The following is an 11509-nucleotide window of genomic DNA, read 5'->3' on the forward strand; positions in this document are numbered from 1 at the left end:
TATGTGCACTGTCGCTCCTCACTGTGAATGGTGTGGTGTTTTTTCAATTTGTGCAACCCGCTGAAAATCTTTCCACAGTCAGTTCACTGGAAGTCTCTCAGTCGGGTGTGTGTTGTGTGTGTCTCGTGGCTTTTCCAGTCTCACTGATGTTTCCACAGTCAGTTCAGTGGAACACTCACTTGGGTGTGTGTTGTGTGGGTCTCGGTGCTTTTCCAGTCACACTGATGTTTCCACAGTCAGTTCACTGGAACTCTCTCACTCGGTTGTGTGTTGTGTGGGTCTCGGTGCTTTTCCAAGTCACGCTCACATTTAAAATCTTTTGAAGCCGACAGATCAGACAAACATTTCTCCTTCTCGTCGATGATATTCAGAGCCCGATGATATTCGGATTAGAAGGAATCGAGCGAGTTTGTCACATCGAGACGTGATGTTTGAGATTTCTGTCTATAATTCCTCCCCTTCCAATATCCTTTAAAAACGATTTTCAAAAGTCATCATTGTTAGTACAGGATAGAAATTCAGAACAGACAATTCTAGTTTCTATGGAACATTATTTAGTCTCTCGTTCTCCAAAAGCTGTAAATCTCCATCCCACACAATCTCCCTCCATTCTCACTCTGCTGTATCTAATATTCATCCTCCCATTTCTCCTGAAGGTGCTGATTCAGGCTGATTAACAGATCCAAGCTCAGCTCACTGCTTCCTGACCAGGACACAGAGATTAAAATAGGAGCAAGAGTAGGCCATTCGGCCCACCGAGTCTGCTCATCCATTCAATGAGATCCTTGGCCGATCTACCTCAGCACCATTTTCCCACACGATCCCCATATCCCTTGATATCTTCAACATCTAGAAACCTATCAATATTTGTCTTGAGCAGACTTGATGACTGAGACTCCACATTCCTCTGGGGTAGAGAATTCCAAAGCTTCACCACATCCTCAAGTGAAAAAATCCCTCCTCATCTCAGCTTTCTCTCTATTTTCCTGCCTGAACCCCATAACCATTAACTCCATTGTCAATAAAATATCTGTCCAACTTGTGCTTCAATATATTCAATGACACCCCCCTTGACTCCACTGCTCCCTGTGGAAGAGAAATCCAAAGACTAACCTTCAGAACATAATATTCTTTATTAGTGTCACAAGTAGGCTGACATTAACTCTGCAATGAAGCAACTGTGAAAAGCCCCTATTCGCCACACTCCGACACCTGTTCGGGGACACAGAGGGAGAATTCAGAATGTCCAATGTCATCTAACAGCACGTCTTTTGAGACTTGTGGGAGGAAACCGGAGCACCGGGAGGAAACCATGCAGACATGGGGAGAACGTGCAGACTCTGCACAGAGTGACCCAAGCCAGGATCAAACCCAGGTCCCTGGCGCTGTAAAGCAACACTGTGTGACGGTCCACTACATCAGATATGTCTCTTCCCAATATTAATTTACTGCCCCCTTAAACGTCAGCCATCTCCTGGGGAAACCAGCCCTTAAATTGGGAACATTAGGAAAGGGACCATCCTTTTAGCCAGACAAATAAATGAATCAAGCTGAGGGACACTGCAGTCTGAAGCAATAAATCTCGGGCACGAGGACCTGGCCGGGTGAGACTACGTAGCCTCGCAGACGTCACCGCACCCGCGCATGCGCGCCGCTCCATTTGAATCAAGATGGCGGCTGTTGAATTATGCCTGATATCAGGAAAAGACCCGAAGCTGCAAACGCAGGACCTACAGGTACGTCTTCCTGGTTTAGGGCCTTCACGCGGTGTTTAGAAACTCTCTCACTTCAGAGTGGGCTCTATCGCTTCCTCCAGATTTCCGCATCCTGACCCGCTGCCCAGGAGGCAAAAAAGCGTCTCTTTCCCAGGCGCCACCACCTGGCGCATACTCCAACTACTCCCGGAAATGCGCCTGCGCACTGCTGTCCTGCGGTGTCGATCGGGGACATTCACCACCGCGGCGAATGCCGGGTAATGGAAGCGCCATTGATTATCCCAATTAGTGACTAGTGATTTCTGTTTGCTATGATGTGAAGATTGGGCGAGTGTGATAAAAATCATACATAAATCCAAGTAAGAGGGAGACATGTGGCGTAGTGGTCAGCAGTGGGACTAAGGCGCTGAGGACCTAAGGCGCATGCTGGACTGGAATTGTGTTCATTGCTTTCTGTAGTTTCTGATGGTCTTGGGCTGAGCAGTTGCCACAGCAGGTTGTGATGCAGCCAGATAGGATGTTTTCCTAGCATGTTTTCCTGTATCTGTAAAAATCGTAAGACTCAACGTGAACATGCTGGATTTCCATAGTTTCCTGAGGAAGTATCATAGATATCATAGAGTTTACAGTGTAGAAGGAGGCCATTCGGCCCATCGAGTCTGCACCAGCTCTTGGAAAGAGCACCCTACCCAAGGTCAACACCTCCACCTTGTCCCCATAACCCAGTAACCCCACCCAACACTAAGAGCAGTTTTGGACACAAAGGGCAATTTATCATGGCCACTCCACCTAACCTGCACATCTTTGGACTGCGGGAGGAAACTGGAGCATCCGGAGGAAACCCACGCACACACGGGGAGGATGTGCAGACTCCGCACAGACAGTGACCTAAGCCGCAATTGAACCTGGGACCCTGGAGCTGTGAAGCAATTGTGCTATCCACAAGGCTACAGGCACTGTTATGCTTTCCTGGTCGTAGCGTCGATGTGGGAAACCCTATCCATCTAATATTGGAAAATAGATATCTAACGAGAGGGAAGTCAATTTGTGTATCCTTTTTAGCGTGGCCAATCCACCTACCCTGCACATCTTTGGGGCTGAGATCCATGCAGACACAGGGAGAACAATTTATGTATCCTTAATGAACATCAATATGCAGAGAGGAAGATGAAAAGCCTTTAAACATCTCACTTGGCACAGAACTGTCTGAAACTCGAAACAGGAGCTTTAGGAAATCAAAGTACCGACAAATAGCCAACTGCCCAGTTGATGGAAGACATTCTTAAAATATAAATTTTTGGACCTTAGTTCGAATCCTGGCTTGGGTCATTGCCTGTGCGGAGTCTGCACGTTCTCCCCATGTCTGCGTGGGTTTCCTCCGGGTGCTCCGGTTTCCTCCCACAGTCCACAGGTTAGGTGAAATGGACATTATGAATTCTCCCTCAGTGTACCCGAACAGTAACTTCATTGCAGTGTAAGCCTATTTGTGACACTAATAAAAAAAAGATATTCACTCACTTGACTGAGCAACTCGGTTTCCAGCCCTCAAGTCTGGTGACAGACCTCACTGCTCCCTTGCCCTTCTGGCCTGCGAGCTCCTCTTGATGCTGTTTCCCAGGACAATCAGTGTCCACTCTCCTACATTACTCTGTCTGATCGAGTTCAGAGGCTCAGAGGAGGAAAGAAATGAGAACATGAATCTGAATTCAGAAATTCAGTTGAAGAAACATGATAAACGGAAGGATTTAAGTCACAGTATTTGATTGCAATTAATATATTAATTTTGTCTGACACTTATGCGGAATGGAAGCAAATTATGTTTGTTATTTTATATTGTTCTTCTTTTCTATGGTTTTGACACATCATCTTTCATTTTTCTTACATTTAAAGGGTGGACCATGCTACCCAGAATTCTCTGCATGGGCGAATACAGATATTTTAGTTTATTAACAACTCCATATTACAAAAGAACACAGCTGAATACAAAACAATCAGCAATACAGGAAAAATATCCACAATACACCAAAACTGGACATTCTGAATTCTCCCTCAGTGTACCCGAACAGACGCCGGAATGTGGCGACTCGGGAATTTTCGGAGTAACTTCATTGCAGTTAATGTAAGCCTACTTGTGACAATAAAGATTATTGTTACAAAACAGAAACCAATGAATAATCAACAAGAAAACAAAACCACCAGATTTCACGCCAGCACACGCCCACCACCAGCAGAAAGGCTCCCAAACAAGCAGCACCCAGACCGCTGGAAAAGGACACACTGATATGGGGCATGGCGGAAGGGAGAGAGAGAGAACACCCCTCCCAAGTGGGAGCACAGTTCAACCCAGAAACAGTCGTTTATGTGAGTGCATCCTATCTTAGTGGGCAGCACGGTAGCATTATGGATAGCACAATCGCTTCACAGCTCCAGGGTCTCAGGTTCGATTCCGGCTTGGGTCACTGTCTGTGTGGAGTCTGCACATCCTCCCTGTGTGTGCGTGGGTTTCCTCCGGGTGCTCCGGTTTCCTCCCAAGGTCCAAAGATGTGCAGATTAGGTGGATTGGCCATGATAAATAGCCCTTAGTGTCCAAAATTGCCCTTAATGTTGGGTGGGGTTACTGGGTTATGGAGATAGGGTGGAGTTGTTAACCTTGGGTAGGGTGCTCTTTCCAGGAGCCGGTGCAGACTCGATGGGCCGAATGGCCTCCTTCTGCACTGTAAATTCTATGTTCTATCTTAATCAAAAAGACTGGAATGCACATGTACAGAAAGGCTGAGCAGACCATTTAAAAGCAGGATGGGCATTGGATGCAGAAGCAATTTGGGCTGGAGTGGAGATAGAGGAGATGCTGCTGGGTTTAACCTATTGGACTGGGACTTAGGAGGATGAACAGGCCATTCGGCCCTCCAATCCAGTTCCACCATTCAATATAATTAGGGCTGATCTGGTTGTGGTCTCAGTTCCCCTTGCCTGTCTGCACCACCAACATCATCACCCAGAACCATTGACTCCCTTGTCTATCAAAAATCTATCATCCAACAGTGCCTTAAATAAATTCAATACCCCAGCCTCCACTGTTCTCTGGGGAATTCCACAGACTAATGAACCTTGGAAACAAAAACATTATCCTCATTTTAGCCTTCACGTTCTCCCCATCTCTCATTCTTAAAGCGTGTCACCTCATTCTAGTCTTTCCCATGGGTCCAAAACCGTCCTCATTTTTTTCCTCCTCTGAACCCCATCAGACAGAGTAATGTAGGAGAGTGGACACTGATTGTCTTGGGAAAGGTGTGTAATCGGCGGGGCTTCATTGTCTATTCCCGGCCTGGTCCTGGTGCCCGAAAAAGCATCGTTCTGGCAACAAGTTAACCAACTTCACCCATCCCCAGGCTGCAGTCGAGAAGAGTGCATGAAGCCATGTATATATTCAGGGTGAGAGGTTACAGCCTCTGTATAGTTTCCTGCAGGGGCTGCTCCTCAACTTTGGTTACACTTGAGCCCCAGGCTCCTAATCTTTGGCTGTCCAGTGTGGAGGAGGCTGGGTAAATCAGAAGTACTTCTCCTGGACCTGTTCTTGGATCTGGTTAACACAGAAATTTGTTGAACCTCAATGAGCAGTTTCTCTGGAGGTTGGGCGCCTGTCAGACTGCCTTACAACGTTTCATTGAAAGGGAGCAGTGGTGTCCACTGGTACGCTTGCTACCTTCCACAACTGGTGGGAAACTCGGTACAGAGCAACTCCAAAACACTGGAAGCAACATTCTGGTTTAGTTAGGAAGCTTCCCTTTGATTTTGTTGCTAATTTTGTCTTCTTTCAGTTTGTTTGGACCACTTATTTGGGGTAACAAGCGATAAAAGATTAGTCCACAGAAACTGGAATTGTCTATTCTGAATTTCTATTGCTATACAGTGATGATGTTTGTAAACTTCTTTTACAGGGTATTAGGAGAAAGAATTTTGCAAGTGGAAACTCAAACAAAACATCGCAGAGATGTAAATGAATCATTCACTACATCAAAATCTGAATAACATCGGAGAATGTGGAAGGAGAAATGTTTGTCTGTTCTGTCTGTGGGAAAAGATTTCAAACATCAGTGTGACTGGAAAAGCACCGAGACCCACACAACACACACCCAAGTGAGAGAGTTCCAGTAAACTGACTGTGGACAGAGCTTTAACCAGTTACACAGTCTGAAAAAAATAAAAACATTCACAGAGGGGAGAAACCGTACACATGCTCTGTGTGTGGATCAGGCTTCAACTGATCACCCAACCTGGGGAGACACAACAAATCCAGCACCATGGAAGTGTGATGACTGTGGGAAGGGATTCAATTATCCATCCCTGCTTGAAAATCATCGACGCAGTCACACTGGGGAGAGGCCATTCATCTGCTCCATATGTGGGAAAGGCTTCATTCAGTCCTCCCACCTGCTGACACACCAGCAAGTTCACATTGACGAGAGGCTCTTTAACCCCTCAGGCTGTGATAACAACTCTAAAAACTCCGAGGACCTGGTCACGCACCAGGTTGTTCCCACCGAGAGACAATTCAGTTGCTCTCATTGTGCAAAGCAGTTCATACGATCACAGACACTCATTGAACATGAACGTACTCACACTGGGGAGAGGCCATTCACCTTCTCTGTGTGTGGGAAAGGATTCACCCGATCAGCCTACCTCACTACACACCGACTAGTTCACACGGATAACAGACCTTTCAAATGTACTGAATGTGAGAAGAGTTATAAAACCACAAGTGAATTGCTGATACACCAGAGAGTCCACACTGGGGAGAGGCCATTCACCTGCTTTAAATGTGGGAAGGGATTCTCACGATCATCCTACCTTGCTAAACGCCAACTGGTTCACACGGATAAAAGACTTTTCAAATGTTCTGAGTGTGAGAAGATTTACAAAACCTCAACTGATCTGCTAACACACCAGCGAGTTCACAATGAGGAGAGGCCATTCAGGTGTACTGTGTGTGGGAACGGATTCACTCTGTCGTCCAGCCTCCAGAAACACCAGTGAGTTCACACTGGGGAGAGGTCATTCACCTGCTCCACGTGTGGGAAAGGATTCATTTATCCGTCCAATCTTCTGACACACCAGCGAGTTCACACTGGGGAGAGGCCGTTTCTTTGCTCTGACTGTGGGAAGACATTCATCCACTCATCCCACCTCTTGAGACACCAGAGAGTTCACAAGCAACAACTGGAATTGGATTATGTTGTTAATGCTGCTGTTAATCACATCCAGGACTGAACATGTTCATTCTGACAGTTGGAGAATGTTCATGCTGTTGTTAATAATCCCACAATTTGCTGCAGATTAATATTCTGATATGTATCAAATGAATTTATGTTTTTTCAGACACACAGCAGAGACAGTAATTTCTCCAGGATAAGAGGAAACTAGCTGGTGTCCTGTTCCCGATTGCCCCATTTTAGGGTCTCTTCTCCTTTTTAATCCAGTTCTCATACCTTCAGTTACTCCCATGGACAGGTCCGAGCTCCCCATACCTTCCAGAGTGTTTCCTAACCCTCGGATCCAGGGAATGTATTGGGAACACTCCCGGGACCACAAACACAAGAGCCAGTCTTTTGGACTGAGAGCCAGTCTTTTGGACTGATGTACTGAATCTCATCATTAAGGGTGGGATGTTTGCAAAGCCTCCTCTTCCTGTGGTTACACTTTGGGCTGAAATTAATGAAGCCATAGATCTCTGTTTGCAAAGTGGATCATTGTAAACCGGAGTTTAGGGTTACATTGTGCAGGAAGAGAAACAGAAACCAAAACCGCACAAGAGGCTGAGTTGTTGCTGATTTTAGTGAACTCCTTTCCCAGGATATTCTAAACTAACTGGTCTGTAATTGCTGGAAATGTCCTTTTTGAACAAGTGCGTAACATTTGTAATTCTCCAGTCCTCTGGCACCCCCAGGAATGGCTGGGAGATTATTGCCAGCGCTCCTGTAATTTATAATTCTCACTTCAACACGTCCTCAATTTTGAACTGATCTAGGGACAGGGTTTCCTAATCTGTCTCCATGGCCTGGGTAGTGTTCTAACCCTACAGGAGGCCCAGGGATCTGCAACCTCAGAGCCCCTGTGGCCTCACCTGAGTATTATTTACCCAGGTGAGGGGAGGGGGAGCTGCCCCACCTTTTCCAGGGACTGTTGGAACATAAATATCCCGCCCCAGGTGTGGGCCGGCGTGGGAGACCCTTTGGTAAGTAGAAGGTAAATAGTAAGAGGAATAAATCTAAACTTTTCTACAGTCATCGCTTCCGAGTGGTCGCTTGCCTGAGACAATACAGATAGCATCTATCTCCTTGGTGAAGACAGTGAGTTTGGTTTGATTGTGAACAAGGTGACAGTTACTGTGACACGATCTTTAAAAGCTCCTTCTTCATGAGGGGGATGAGAAAAATATCAGCCATTATTGAATGACGGAGCAGACTCGATGGGCCGAGTGGCCTAATTCTGTTCCTATGTCTTACTTCTTATCATCATTGATGATTTCAAAGTAATACCTGCCTCTCTAGAGCATTTAAACCTGTTGTCTTTATTTCAATAACGATTTATCTTATGGATGTTGTTTGGAAAGTTAACCAGGGTTATCTATATCAGGATTGGTAGTTGATAAATTGTTCACTGTGTGTTTATAAAATGTTAACTGGATTCATAGAATAAACATTGTTTTGTTTTAAACATACTTTAGCTCTCTGTTGCGTCACACCTGCAAAGTAGGCCCTTGTGCTCCCCATAACCACAATCTATTTAAAGTTATGGGTCAGATGAACTCCATGATATACTTTGGAATTCTCTAAACCCTGGCCCAGAGTAGGCCGGATTCTCCGATCGGCGAAATCGCGTTCGGCGATCGGCCGGACAATCCATTTTTACGCTGGAATCAGAGGGGGCACCGTTTTTCCGATGCTCCGCCCCCTAAAACGGTATTCTCGAGGAGTACGCTGCACGCCGTATGGACGGCCCCTGGACATCACCCGGGACCCTCCCCCGATGCTCCACCTCCAATTGGCCGACTCCCTGATGGTGTGGGACACGTGTCCTCACAACTTTCAGGGACCATGCGTGGTGGCTGCGGACTGTGTCCAGCGCTGTCACTGTCGGGGGGTGGGGGAGCCATTCCGCTGGCAGGGGACGCTTCGGCGGGGACTGGGGGGGTGGTCTGAGGGTGGCGAGGGGGGTTACAGGGGGGTAGATTTAGGCAAGCCGGGTCCGCACGCGGCCAGTACCATGCTGTACACCCTGGCCGTCACAGGCCACAGCCCTGTGCATGCACGGCCATTGACCCAGCCATTCTGCAGCATATCCACAGGTAAAGCCGGGGGTTGTACGCGGAGTGGCTGCTGCCCCTCCCCCCCCCCCCCCCTCCCCACCCTACCGGGCAGAGGATCGGTGTGGGGGCGGCGCTGGCTTTATGTCGTAACGGGTCCTGCAGACAGAGAATCCAGCCCAAAATCGTTCATCACCAGAAAATGCTGGACATATTCGCTGCTCTTATATGCTGTGTCTCACTTAATATCGATTTCGTGAACATAGAACATACAGTGCAGAAGGAGGCCATTCAGCCCCTCGAGTCTGCACCGACCCATTTAAGCCCTCACTTCCACCCTATCCCAATAACCTCTCCTAACGTTTTTGATCACTAAGGGCAATTTATCATGGCCAATCCACCGAGGCTGCACATCTGTGGACTGTGGGAGGAAACCGGAGCACCCGGAGGAAACACACACAGGGAGAACGTGCAGAATCCGCACAGACAGTGACCCAGCCGGGAATCATCCTGGGACCCTGGAGCTGTGAAGCAATTGTGCTAACCACTATGCTACCGTGCTACCCTGTGTGCCTTTTCAACCACCTCATCTACCTCTCCTGCTGCATTCAGGGATCTGTGGGCCTGCACTTCAATCTCCCTCTGTGCCTCTACACTTCTCACTCATACCTGTAATATTATTTCTCTTTGCCTTGTTTGTCCGCCTCAAATGTATTTATTATTTCACAATGTTACAGATTAATCTCCGTTTGTTACTTGTCTTACCACCTGATCAGTCGGCTGATATTTTCCTGCAGGTTGCAGCTTTCTTCCTCACAATCGCAAGATTGTCACTGTCTTAAACATATCCGCTGTCAAAGTTTAAATCATTGATATGTACCACACAAAGCATGGAATCGTATCCTGAGAAATACTCTTCTTTGCTTCCTGTTGCTGCAGCTGATGACATTTCCTGCACGCGTGATTGTCCAGCCTATGAGAAAGATGCTGCTTTTCCCACAGGGAACTGGATGTGCATTCCACGGGACTAGGATGCCCTGCTGTGTCTTTGTTTATCTGATTATTAACTGACTGAACCAGAATCAATTTGATATTAAAATAAATGAAGGTTCATCAGCTACTCACCAATCAGCTTCTTCCATTGTGCTGAAGTCACCTTGTTTTATAGAATTAACTGAAATGATTATTATTATCTAAACACCTCAGAATTTAGTTTACTGAAAAATTGAGATTTCCAACTGTTACAATCCTTTGTTAGTTAGTGTTATCTTTATCCTCTAGATTTGATTAACTGAACAATGAATGTAACTATATGATAAATTATGAATTTATTTTAAGATTTACATTAGTTGATTCATATATCCTTACTTTATAGTTGATTCATGTAGTGACCAGAACTGTACTCAGCAATCTAGCTGTGCTGTATGTTTTATCAAGTTCAAACATAATCTCCCTGTTCTTTCATTCTGGGCCTCAGACAAGAAAGAAAAGTGTCCCAAATGCCTCTTGACCACCTGATCTACCTGTCCAGCCACCTTCAGGAATCTGTGGTTTTTGAATCCAAGGTCATTGTTCCTGTATAATTCTCAGCATCATCCCGTTTATTCTTCATTCCCTTCTCTTCTTTACCCTCCAAATTCTTGATGTCATACTGCTGCAGATTGAATTCCATTTGCCATTTTTCTGTCCATCTGACCCAGTCCATTGATATCTTCCTGCTGCCCATGGGTTTGTTCTGCATAATAACAATCTTTTACTGTCACAGCAGGCTGACATTAACGCTGCCACACTATGTCGCCTGTTCAGTACACTGAGGGAGAATCCAGAATGTCACCTTTAACAAGCACATCTTTCGGGACTTGTAAGAGGAAACCGGAGCACCCGGAGGAAACCCACGCATTGTCAAACACATGAAAAACTTCTGTACCTTCTGCCAACTTCTTAATCGTTGCTCCTACATTTAACTCAAAATCATTGATATATACCACAAAACTGTGGAATCCCACATGAAATAGGTGCACAAATAAATTTCACTTCTGCATGTGATTAACAGCAGCAATAACAGCAGAATCCAAACCCTGATGCTGCCTGTGAACCTGCTGGTGTCTGAGCAGGTTGTTTGACTGAGCAAATGCCTTCCACACGTGGGGCAGTTGAATGGCCTCTACCCAGTGTGAACTTGCTGGTGTTTCAGCAGATTCTGTTTACTTTCAATTCCCTTCTCACAGTGCGAACATTTAAATGGTCTCTGATCAGTGTGAACAAGTTGGTGTATCAGAAGGTTGGATGAATCAATGAATTCCTGTCCACACACAGGGCAGGTGAACGGTCTCTCCCCAGTGTGAACTCGATAGTGTCTCAGACGGTGAGCTGAGTGAATCCCTTCCCACACATCGAGCAGGCGAATAGCCTCCCCCAGTGTGAGTGTGTTGGTATTTCAGAAGATCCCGTTTGTTTAAAAGTTTTCTCACAGTCAGAACAATTAAATGGT

This window comes from Scyliorhinus canicula, unplaced genomic scaffold (assembly GCF_902713615.1).
Source record: "Scyliorhinus canicula unplaced genomic scaffold, sScyCan1.1, whole genome shotgun sequence".
NCBI classification, from domain to species: domain Eukaryota; kingdom Metazoa; phylum Chordata; class Chondrichthyes; order Carcharhiniformes; family Scyliorhinidae; genus Scyliorhinus; species Scyliorhinus canicula.